The sequence below is a fragment of the Eupeodes corollae genome, chromosome 3, assembly GCF_945859685.1.
Source record: "Eupeodes corollae chromosome 3, idEupCoro1.1, whole genome shotgun sequence".
Classification (NCBI taxonomy): Eukaryota; Metazoa; Arthropoda; class Insecta; order Diptera; family Syrphidae; genus Eupeodes; species Eupeodes corollae.
The window spans coordinates 17,742,880-17,756,487 of NC_079149.1; the positions used below are offsets into that span (position 1 = coordinate 17,742,880).

The 13,608-nt window shown below is 28.8% G+C and overlaps 1 protein-coding gene across 1 annotated transcript in view; it reads left to right on the forward strand.

The window, feature by feature from the left end:
• Positions 1-13,608, forward strand: part of LOC129952825 (putative uncharacterized protein DDB_G0277255) — a 162,285-nt gene that overhangs the window by 14,559 nt on the left and 134,118 nt on the right. The window lies entirely within an intron of this gene.

Here is a 13,608-nt window from a genome sequence, read left to right on the forward strand (position 1 = left end):
GCAGTTTGAAATCTAAGGACAGAAGTTTTATGATTCAATTTCTTAAGAATTCTCTGTTAAACAATTCAAAAAAAGATGAAAATACATGCAAAGCTAATTTAAATGTTAGGTGAGAATATGCGCGGTCAATCCGCCTGAGAAAATTCTCAGAAATCTTAGAAATATAAACTGGTCAAATGAAATGAAATTGTTGTATCAAGAATTTCAAAAATCGAAATAACTTAAGAAACCTGAATATGCGGTGGTTTTGGTTATTACGATTATTTTTAAACTTATTCTCATTAAGAAAGACTCAACCAACAATTCATTAAAGATTTCATTTTTGTTTAATCTTTTGATTTTTTTTAAACCGAAGGGAAGTTGTGGTATTTTGATAACCATAAATACAAAAATAATAATAAATTCTCTCGAAATCGTCATTAATTAATCATTTGTGTATTTTAAGACAAATTGGGTCAGAATAAGAATGTGAATCATTCACTTTTTTTGTCTTTCACAAGTGATTCAAAAACCATTGTATATCATTGTTATTATTATTTTGTGAAGCTCCCTAAATTAACATCTGTTAAATTGTTATTTTACAATTGTGCTCTTAATGAAGTGCAACCTAAAAACCCAAAATATTAATTGAATTTCCATCTGCGACGTCGATATTGAAAACAACTTGATAAACATTTTTCTCACAAAATTATTAACCTCATTTTTAATCTATACCACCAAACATTTGTATGAATTTATTTTAAGGTATAGATTAAAAAAAAATAAGTAAACCTTGTTAAAGGTCACTAACTTGTTTTATAAAACAAAATTTGAAAGGATTTAGGTATAGATGTAGGTACACTATACACAGATATGTTAATTTATAATGAGATGTAAAAATAAAACTTGTTCAATAACACAGAATGCAAAAAGTATAACATAGGTACTGGTTATTTAAAATTAGTAAAGATACATGCATATACAAATAAATTGCAAAAACTAAGTTGTGTTAAAAAGTTTTGCAACAAGCTGCGAAATATAAGCCCTTTCACATCATAAAGTCGTATATACCAGATCACCTGCAGCAGCCCCATGTACCAGAGTCTCTAGAGCTCACCATCATAGACCAACTTTAATTAGCTACAAAAATAAAAAAATATCTCATAGATGCGAAAAACAAAAACACACGAAGTATGTGCGTGCTTGGGAAAAAATAAAAATAAAATTAAAAAAAAAAAAAAAACTCAGACAAATTATTTAGTTCAAAGTTTGAGTAGGTATCTCTGAGGTCTTAGCGTTCGCGGAGTATACTACGCCACGCCATAGAGCCGAAGCTGGAATTAGTGGAATACATGCTATTTGTGGCGTACTCAATGGCTGATGTCTGCCTACATATCATAAATTATCTTGCTTTTGAAAAGAAACATGAAATCTTAGCACATCATAAAATTCATTTGCTAATTTTTATCATAAAAAAATAAAAGCTTTTGCTTTGCTAAATCAAACATTTGTTCATCTCTTCATCTTTTTATCAAAAGATACAATAATCAACTTATCAGATATTTTTATTTGTTTTTTTTTTTATTTTATTTATTTATGATTTTCTTCTTTATGGACCTGGACTGTACTGATGTGTGGAGCGCCATCCAAAGCTTCAAGTCAGCATCTTTAAATCTTGAACAACAAGTTTTTATATTTATTTTTTGTTGTTTATTTTAAATGTTCATTTTTGATGAAATTTCTTGTTTTTTGTATAAAAATTCAATTAAAATAATAAGAAATGACAGACAAATATTCGAATGGTTCGATACCATTAAAAGTATTTATTTTTTTGATTTTGAACGAAAACAAATACAATTATTGACCTTGACCACATTGAACTAGAAACAAATAGAAGAAGACAAAAATAAACAACAAATAATCTTTAAAGACATATGGAAAATTACACAATTCAATTTCGATCTAAATATTGGGATTTTGATCCAATGAAGGTTAACGTCATGTCTATAAAAACAAAATTGAGTTCACAACAGTAAGCTTCATTGTGTTAGAAACTTTGGGATATCTCAAATAAATGTGTTTTTGAACCTAAGTAAGACATGAGCATTTTTGCCTACTTCATTGTTGATTTTATACTTCCACACTTTTGACGTTTTAGCTGTCAAATGTCATTATCGTTTTTGTTATTGCTCAAGCCTCAGATGTATAGCTCTTTCTTTCTCTTTTTCTCTCCATTTGATATATGTTGAAAAAAGAAGAGCCCAACCCTTAGAATACGTCGAAGACATTAAGATAATGCAAGCAACTGACAGCTCGATTAATCACACACTTTACATATGAAATGCCATCCATAGAGAACGCAATCCCACGACGCTGACATAAGTTGTCAATAAAAAGCATGTTCGAATTATGTAGATTCAATGAAATCAGTTGTCCACGGTAGGTTTGTTCGATTCATTTGGTGCATCGCTGTTCTATGAACTTATTATGATATGTTTTATACATTCTAGTTTACTTTGCGATCATTTTAAATTAGTTTAAAGTTTTAAATTTTTCAAGAAAAAGTGCATATTTTTGTTAAGTTGAAACAATATTCACGTTTTGGGATCTGGTTCCTAACTTCTGCAAATTTCGTTGCTCATTTTACACAAAACTTGAATATTATACGTTTTTGTAATAAAATACAAGCTCATTATTTTCGACTTTTGTAAATTACTTTGCTAGTTTTTGACGTCAATTTTCATTTTTTTAGACTTATTATCATAATATTCGCCAAATATAGTAAAATCTAAAAAAAACTTTTTACAATTCTATGAAATGCGCTGACACTCCTCAGAGCACACACTAGATTCGAACAAACCAAGTAAATTCATGTTTTAAGTTTTTCGAAAACAGCTGTCAAAACAATACAACGTATCGATTTCGTAAAACAATGTGTTAACAGATCGGTTTCGGCAACGTATGCACACGTATCTATTTACTACTCATTCCCAGTGTTTCCACAAACTATTTTCCTCATACTCACTTTTTCACAAAACAATTTGTTTGACAGTTGATTGTGCATACAATTTTAACGCACTGATTTTCAAATTTAATGCAAACTTAGCAGCACTTTACAATGTCTCTCTTTGTTTGTATTTGTGTTTTTTCTGTGTTTCATGATTTCATGTAAAATTTTCGTGTGACAGTTCCATTTTTAATAAATCATGGTTTTCAGTTTTCGCCTTTATTAGTTAACCAAAATTCATACACTACTCATTTTCGCCTTAAGCTACTTAATAACATTTCCCTCCAGTAGCACTGTCTTCTTAACAAAACTTATTTGAATTAATCAAATGACAAGAGAGAGTACTTCTGTCATTTTTAGTCCAAGTGAATTCTTCTGACTACTGACTATTTTCCATTATTCTATATGGAAAATGTGAAGTTGTGGCTTATAAAAAAATGTTAAAAAGTCATAAAGAACAGCAATGTCATATCGCATAAGTGTGAAAAACCTTTTAAAATCATATTAAATAAATGTGATCGTACCTTTACTTCTGTCAAATGAACATTTTTCAGTTCAACTGTCATATACATTAACCAAGAAACATGTAAGATTCTTTTTAAAAATCAAACAAAATTACGAAACAAAAACAGAATCAAATTATTTAAGTGTCAACTTAGTTCCATAACCTTAAAGTTAAAAAAAAAAGAATCTCTGACAGGTAATCAATTTAAGTGTGACGCTAGGTGTAAATGACGTTTACACAAATTGGCAAGTTAATTACAGATCATTTGAAACTGATTTTTTTTATTTAATGCATGAAAATTAATATTACCTAAGACTAATTTAAATTTAATGCCACATTAGTGCAAATGACATCTGTCATAATTTATTAAGTCTGACACTTACTTAAGAAAGTAAATAATTCTTAAATATCTGAAGGAAGATGTTTCAAAACACGACACAAAATGTCTGAATTGTTTTAAGACAGAAATATTTTAAATTGTAAAATGTTAACATGTAATAACTAAAATAGTAGACATTATCCAGGAATAAATCTTGAAAATTTGCACAATAGAGTATTTTAATCATAATCTAAGCACAAGTATAGGAAGAATGCTTATCACTAAAATAAATCCACACAAAAAAGATATGACGAGATTAAATTATTCAACTGTAAAGATTAGTGTATGATTAAGATTTACGTAAGATTTTATAAGCAAAAACACAAGTATTATTATTTTCAGGTGACTTTACAGTGGAAACTAAAATTCAATCAATTTATCGTGAATCTAATCTGTTTTTTAAAAAATAAAATACACCCAGAAATGTCTCAGATGAGGTTTATGATTTGATTACAAGAATTTTCATTTAGAAACATTGGTTTTTAAAAAAATATTTTATGAAATAGATTTTTTAGAAATAACAAAAGTAAACTCATCTAGGAGATGCTCTTCAATACACTTCCATTCTTCTTTTTTATTGTTACATGAAAATTGAAAATTAAAATGTTTTTAGTTTGATTGAAAGTCAGTTCTTTTTAATCCATTAAAGTTTGTAAACCTTAAAAAGTTTCATAATTCAATATTTTCTCTCTATAGATATTCCGTTTGTTCCATTGCTTTCCAAGATTGATTTTTTGTGTTCACTACATTCTTCCAAAGGTTGTATACAGAAATAAAATTCACGGGAAAGTTAAAACATTGAACTATTTAATTAAATGATTCAGGAGACAGCTCTGATGAATATTCTGTGCATTCCATGACAGCAACAAACATTTTACTAGCTGTCATTTTTGACATAACATAAAAACATGAATGACCTACATTTTTTATTGTCACTGTGATTGGTTCAATATAGTTTTAAAAGTTGCTTGCTGTCAAATATGACGTTTTGTTATATTCAGTATTTTAACTGGGCTAAGATATATACACACATGGATAAAAGTTCAATATCGGGTAGGCATACCCTTATTCTTAATTACTTCTCTGAGCCTATTTTGCATCGAATAAACTAACTTTTTTGTTGTTTTTTGGTCAATTTTGGCCCACTCATCTGCAAGGACCGTTTTAAGATGAGCCTTGCTGGTAATAGCGTGTTTCCGAATACGTTTATCCAACACGTCCCATAGATGTTCTATAGGATTCATGTCTGGAGACTGTGGTGGCGTCTTTAGAGTATGGGGAGTGTTGTATAACAGCCATTCCTTTACTATATGGGCCGTATGCTTTGGGTCATTGTCTTGCTGGAAATGAAAATTTCCAGCAAGACCCAATTTATCTGCACTTTTGTGAAGGTTTTCCTTCAAAATATTCAAAAAAAACCATTTTATCCATAATTCCATCTATAAACACTAACTCCCCTACTCCAGACGCCGCCATACATCCCCAGGCCATGACTCCACCACCACCATGTTTAATTGTTGGAAGTAAGTTTTGTTTTTGCAGAGCAGTATTAGGCTTCCGCCATACTAGTTCTCGGCCATCATTCCGGAAAATATTAAATTTACCTTCATCTGAGAAGATCCCAAAAGTCCGTTTCCTTATTAACGTAACGGTTTGCAAATTCTAATCGTTTAGCTTTATTCACTTTGCTGATAAAGGGCTTAGGTCTTGGAATTCGAGAAAAGTAACCAGCCTTGTGTATGATATTTCTAACGGTTTTAGTTGAAACGGTCTTACCAAATTGTTCACATATCCCTGCTGCAATGGTTATTTTTTTGGTGCACATTAGTAGAAAATAAATAAATACAAAATATTTAAAACAAATTTTATAAAAATAGTTTTTTGTTTTTATGTCATATTGATAAACATTTGAAAAATGCTAGTGTGCCAATACTTTTCTCCATGTGTGTAGATTGTTTTCTAAACATATTCAGAAGAAAAACCAGATATATAAATAAAAGCTCTAAACACATTTTTGACAGTTCAGTTACTTATGCCATGTAGAATAAGTTCTATTTAGATAAACTTAATGTTTTCGAATCAAATATTTTAAGATTTTTAATAGGTTATTGAAATCAATCAATCTTTTGATACATGGAACTTCTTTTTTCTTTAAAATATTGACATTTTTATAAATTATTAAGTGTTTTTTAATTTAGTTTTCTAACTTACAATTTCATTTCAAAATTAAGAAAAGAATAACAAAGTTATAAAGCTACTTTAAATACAGTTTGGTTTTAACAGCTGTCATATTTGATGTTTGTCATTTTTCCAAAACTGAAAAAAAGAAACGATGTAAAATCTTAAACAAACATTACTTTTATAAGACATTTATTAAATTGTTTTACCATTTGATGCTTCATTTTTATAGTTTTGACGTATTTTTTTCATTTTTATTTCTACTTGTCAAATATGACATTTGGTTTGTGTTTAGGTTTTCAAGTGTTTTTTTTTTTAATTAGTTTAAAACTCATACATTATTTTCACGACATGTCCCAAAGAAAAACCAGAATTATAAATTTGGAGCTCTTAGCATTTTTTTGACAGTTCAGTTACGTATGTCATGTGTAGTGAGTTCTATTGAAATACATTCAATGTTATATCAATTTAATAAGCTGTTGTTTTCAAATTGATTTATGAAAAATATAAAACATTACAAGATTTTTGATCGGATTTTTAAATCAATCAATCTTATGATACATGGAATTTCTTTTTACTTTGAAATTTTGACATATTTTATTCCATTTATTGTGTTTTTTAGTTTAGTTTTCTTAAATAAAACAAAGCTATAAAATAAAGCAACTTTCTTTCAAAAGATACTTCTGTTCCGTTTTGACAGCTCTAAATACAGTTTGAATTTTAACAGCTCAGCTGTCATATTACAAAAAGAAACGACGCAAAATCTTAAATGAACAATAATTTTATAATACATTTGTTAAATTATTTTACCTTCTGCGATTTAATTTTGACGTATTTTTTCATTTTTATTTCTGCTTGTCAAATATGACGTTTGTTGTGTTCGGGTTTTCAACTGTTTTAGTTTAGAACTCATACCTTATTTTCACCACATGTCGAAAAGAGAAACCAGAAATATAAATTTTAAGCTCTTAGCATTTTTTTGACAGTTCAGCAACGTATGTCATATTATTTCAATTTAATAAACTGTTGTTTTCAAATCGATTTATGAAAAATATAAAATATTACAAGATTTTTGATCGGGTTTTCAAATCAATCAATCTTTTCATACATACATAGAACTTATATTTTCTTTGAAATTATAACATATTTTATTCCATTTATTGTTTTTTAATTTAGTTTTCTTAAATAGAACAAAGTTATACAATAAAGCAACTTTCTTTCAAAAGAGAGTTCTGTACCCTTCTGACAGTTTTGAATTTTTAAGCATATCAACACTTTAACAAACAAAAGAAAAATAGTTCAAACACTAAAATAAACAATACTTTTATAACAAATTTCTAAAATTATTTAACCTATACTGAGATTTAATTTTTCATTTTTATTTCTGCTTGTCAAATATGACGTTCAGTTTTTCAACTCCTTTTTTTTTAATTAGCTAAGAACTCATACATTCCTTTCTGAACATGTCCATCAAAAGAATATCCAGAAAAATTTCGTTTTTTGACAGTTTTCATGTCAAATTGTCAAATGAAACTAGTCCTATATTGGAATAGTAGTCATGTAATTCCATTTCAATATCTCATTTGACATAAGGTGTTATTTTTGAAGTGTTCTATTAAAAGGATGGAATATCTATCTTGAATCTTTTTGGAATCAATCAATCTTTTGATACATTGATCTTCTTTTTCTTTTTGAAGTTTTGACATTTTTTCAAATTTCTAACACCACCAAAGCAATACTTTAAAGCTTCCTGTGATGATGATAACACTTTAGCTCATATCACCGTGAAATAGAAATATTGTATTTTTACCACCGAAAATGAATGAAATATCTATCTAAGTAGAGGTATATCATCCATAAGACCGTGTAGTAGGTTATATGCCAAATGGATGGAATGACTTGACTATACCTATCTATCTGAGTTAGTTGCACATAGATAGAAAGAGAAATACAATTCTTCTTCGTCTTCTACTTCTTCGACGATGACGACGATGAGAGTAAATGTATCTACGCTCTATCAGTCAAGTGGAAAATGTGCAAAATAAGCAAATCGAGAGCAATTCAAACAGAAAGTGGCTCTGCTACAAAATTTTACAACTCTACCAATATTTTGCTATTGGCAAACTTTAGTTTTTGTAGGTAGATAGGTTATAGGTAGGTAGGGTATACGAGTATATACCTAAAACCTCTCTATACGTCTAGCTCTAAGGCTGTCTCTAAAAACTCTATGGTTGGCTCTAGGTTAAAGAACCTTGATGCCATTTTGTATCTATTTTTGTTTCTTTTTTTAATTTTTCACTGACGAAACATTGGTAGGTAAGGTAGGTATATCGATGATACGGTGTTACACAAATTTATACTTTGTATAGCTACGTTATAAATATCTATAAATAAAGATGAATACGGCTTTATACGATTGCGTGTTTCGAATGCAATAATATCGAGAAAAAATAAAAGAAAAACAAAACAACTTTGTAGGTTAGGTATACCACAAGCTTCAGTTTTTCATCGATATTTTATACGTAGATAGTTTTGGTGAAGTCTCTTAACTTTATCATAAAAGTTCGAAGCTTTTGTTTTGTTTTGTTTCTTTTTTATTTATTTCTTATTTAAATGACATTCAAAGAGGTGTGAAATTATATGGAAATGGTTGATTTGTGTTGTATGAATACAGTTTTCGTGCATACCTGCCTATCAGTTGTTATAGAAAAATTTCATAATTTATTGAAGAAGACCAAGAAGAGAAGGGGCTGATAAATGGTTTACAAAACCATTGGCACGATCCTTTATTACGATTTCGTGATTCCTATTATTGATGAGTATTTACATATTTGGGAACTCGATTATGTTTTCCTAAAAGAGGTGTGAATAATAAACAAAGACGTAATCAAACCACCACCCACCTGGAAAACAATATGGCTTTTGTAATAGATTTAACAAATAAGTTGTAGGTTTTAAGTATTTTTCATGGAAATTAGTATTGCCATGGAAAAAATATGAGACAACTCTTTACTAGGTTCTATGAAACAGAGCTATTGAAATGACTAAGACAAAATTAAGGGAAATCGTGAGCTGTAGCGGTGGTCACGAAATTCTTCTAATTGCTTGGTATTCAATCCTCAGCCGTTATTTCCAAGTCTACTAATATTAACCTTATATTGACTAAAAGTTTTGGTGATTAAGCAATCTTTTTAATAATTATTCTTTGATTATTTGAAGAAGAAAGAAGGTCAACCCTGAGAAAGATATACTTTTGAGCTTGAATCTTCAACGTATAACCAAATGAAAATAGTTTTTTTTTTTTCGTTTTACAACTACAGTAAGTAAAATAATAGAGCTTTAATGACTTATTGTTCCCACCTAATGCGTACCTTACCTATGTACCTATATAATTGTGATGACCAAGAAAATATTCAAATAAATTTTGTTGGGACATTTTTGGAAAAGATTCCCATAATTTGAAACTTGCAGTGGTCAGTTGTACCTATTATTGAATTTCGTCATTGAAACTTTTTCAATTGTTTTACTGTCAATTTTGAGAAATTTAGAATGTAGACTTCGGAATTATTTTGCAATGAAATCAAAGCTTATTATGGAAATTATAATTTAAGTTAGAAAACAATGGGTTTTTTGGTTACCTTCCAAAAACATTTGTTTTTTTACTTAAATTATAATGTCCTCCACAATGTTGAAATATCTTAATAATAGTTTGACAGTAAAAAATAAAATTAAATTACATTTTTGAGTTCTCTAAATATACTCAAAACCAAAGTTTACATCTAATTTCCTTGCAGTACCAGGTTTTTATCTAAGCCTGGGACTAATAGTTATCAATTTGATGATAGAAATGGTCAAGATGTGGTGGAAATCCAATCAAATTATACTGTTCCGAAGGTTATTGGTAGTTTTAGTTCGAATCCGTCTTCAAAATCACTCCGTTAGGCCATGTTTTTGAGATATGACTTTCTGAAATTATATTAGGCTTCATGAAATTATTTTTTTTGAGATTTTTCTATTTTCACAGTTCTATTTTGTTTTTTTTTCGCATATTTAAATTTAACGTAGATTGGTAGATTGAATTTTGAAATTTTCAAACACGTTTTTCTTAAACTCCCCATGAAATTACTAGAAGTAATGATTTTGAATGCGTTCCGAACCTTATGACAGAAGACATTGTTCTTTGATAAGTTCTGATTTTGTCTTTGCTAAATTAAATTTCAGTTTTTGTTATTCATAGAAAATTTAAACTTTTCAAACGAAAATCTGGAATCTAAAAATAAACACGACGGAACCATTGTTTAAACTGTTCCTAAATTTATTAAACGTTAAGGCATTTTATTTGAAAATTTAAAAACAAAAATTAAAAGTCAAAAGACTTAAGAATATATCAATATTTTGAAATTTTGCTGGATGTAGGAATGCTACCAACTATAACAGAAAATGAAAGCTCTACTAAACCCGATTGGACCCCTTTGAAATAGATAAAGACGATTTGTGTGAGAGGTATCGATTCAAGAAAAAAAAAAACTGTCAAGTTTATGATTGACTTTCTAAATTTTATAGATCAAAATTAAATGAAATGTTTGCTGTGTGTGTCTGCGTGCTTCCATGTCTTAAAGCCACCACATAATAAAATTTCTCAACCAACAGCAAACAAAATAGTTTAAAGGGTTTCAAAGATTTTGGCACTTCATCTAACGCAATTTATTTTGTTACTCTCTACAGGCCATTTTGTATAGGTTTAAGTGAAATTTTTCAAAATTGCAGTAGAATATGCCTTAAACCTGTTTCTAACTTAACAGAACCGGCAAATTCTTTATGAATAACAGCTCTGTCTAACCTATATGTTAAATTTAGACGGCAGTTCAAATAGACTCGGGTTTAAAATGTGACTATGAATATGCTCCACATTGTTTTGTGTCCTGAATTAAGGTCTGTTTAAATGCAGAAACGCATTCAAATGTTTAAAAATATTGAATTAAGGAGACATCACGCAACTTTCATTATTAATTTGATTTTTGTTCTTGAAAAAAAGGGAAAAAACGCGACAAAGGCGAACAGGGTTGCTGTTTTGTGTTTGAAAATATTCTTGTGTCTCAATTCAATAAATGAAAAAAGTTAAGTTAAAAGTTTTATTTGTTAATTTACAGTTAAAACTCACATAAATGGACCAAACAATTTGTTGGTATTTTGATATTTAAATGTGAGATCGTTTCAAAAACGAATACAAGAAGGTCATTTTCTTTTTCCTGTGTTAATAATAATACTTAGTTTCATAAAATAGTTAAAAACCTTTCATCTTCTACCTCAGTGTTGGAAAATAAAAATACGTAACCTTTTTAATTGTTAGTATTAAGGAAAACAATTTCTATCACCGTAGCAAATTCATTAAAATTTGTCGTTTAACTTTAGTTTGAGAATTTGAGTTGGAAATCAATTTTGTACCATTTCTATTTTTTTACTTTTGAACAATAATGGACATTTGATTACTACAAAACACCCCTACCTACGTTCGACCATGTCGCATGTTATTCCTGAAACACATTGAAAAAATATGAAAATTATGGGTACTTTTATTTGAGCATATAAAAGTATTACTGAAATTTTAGTTCGCCTTCGGAATCAGCACTCCAAAAACTAACTTTAAAATGCCTTTTAAAAACTTTGTATTAGAAACTTTCTTAACTATACCAGCATCTGACGAAAGTTCATATTTTAAAAGAAGTTTGTATTTTCTACTATTGAAGATTGCAATTTTATAGGATGAGATAGATAGATAAATTCTTTAAAAACGATACATAATAATTTACAATAGCAAAAAAAACTTACAAGCAGGGCATTAGAGCCGTCTTCTTAATATTATGAAGACATTTACATTGAGAAAAAAGAGTATACAATTGTGGAATATAAAATAAAGAACATATAAAAATAATATTACAAAAATGTGATCATTTTTTTAAATGTTCTTTTGTTAAAATGGCAGTTATTTTTAAGAAGAAAAAGAATAGTAAACAATTAATATGTGCTACAATGAAAAAAGAAAACAATTAATAATTAAATACCTTAAATAATTGTTCAAAATATTTAATTTCATTTTTTTTTTAAATTAAAAAACCGAAGATGGCAAAGAAGTGGAAAGGTTTCAGAGAATGTGGACTTTTAGTTTAGTTAAAACGGAAAAAGGTGAACTCTTGGAAGTTCAAGTTATGGAATATAGGGGCTTTTAATTTAGCTAAAACAATTTTTTTTTTATTTAAGTAGATACTTCAAAGCAGATTCAAATAAGAATTTCTGTAATTATTACATAGCGTACCAGCAATTTCCAACCATACTCCCCGTTCATATTAAATATCAAATTTATATCAGAAGTAGAAAGGTCCTCACAGAAATAATTGTAATCTCCTAAAGTTAAATTAAAACGGCATTAGGTTTGCTTTAGAAAGTGATTAACTAGCCCTTTCGAGATTAGTATTGTCCTTAATAAGCTTGAAGAAGGTTATCAAACAGATGTAATTTACACTGATTTTGCTTAAGCTTTCGATAGAGTTAATCACTCGATTATTCTTTTTAAACTAAAAAACTTAGGCTTTCACTCTAGCTTATTACTTTGGGTTACCTCCTATCTAACAAATCGTTCTCAAAAGGTGCGCATAGATAATGTTAACTCTGTTTCAATTTCAGTTTCTTCAGGTGTACCACAAGGTAGCCATCTTGGACCGCTGTTATTTTTTATTTTCATTAATGATATGCCTATTATTTTTAAAAATTCATTTTGTCTTCTTTTTGCTGACGATTTGAAGATTTATAAATGCGTCAAGTCTTCTATGGATTGTTGTCTTCTCCAAACTGATATAGATCAGTTGGTTAGTTGGTGCACAATAAATGATTTAAGTCTGAATGTTGCTAAATGTCAGTTTCTCACCTTCAGTAATTCCAACCCGATTTTGTTTGAATACAAAATAGGTGTCAAGAATTTCGCAAGGGTTTTTTAAAAGAAGGATCTTGGGATCCTATTCGACCCAAAAATGAATTTTAGGAAACATACAGAATACTTCGTCGCAAAATCTAACTGAATGCTAGGCTTTATAAAACGTAATTCTACTAGTTTCACAGATCCCTATACTCTAAGGTCACTGTACAATGTATATGTTAGATCCATCTTAGAATATGGGTGTGTTATATGGAATCCATATTACGACATTCATTCAAAAAGAATTGAAAATGTGCAAAAAAAGTTCACCAGATTCGTTGTTTGGAAACTCGGCTGAAACACTGATTTGACATCTTATAAAACAAGATGCCAACTTATTGGTCTCCAATCCCTTGAAAACCGTAGGAAAATGTATGCAGTAATGTTTATTAGTGATATTTTGTCTTACCGTATTAACTGTTCTTTTCTCCTGTCTTTAATAAATTTGTATGCTCCAAGTCGTCACTTAAGAAATAGATATTTATTTTTTGTAAAAGATCATATAACCAATTATGGTTTTAATGAACCTATGACTCGTTGTGTCAGAGAAACAAATCGTTTATCTGATGTTATAAATTTTGATTTTTACT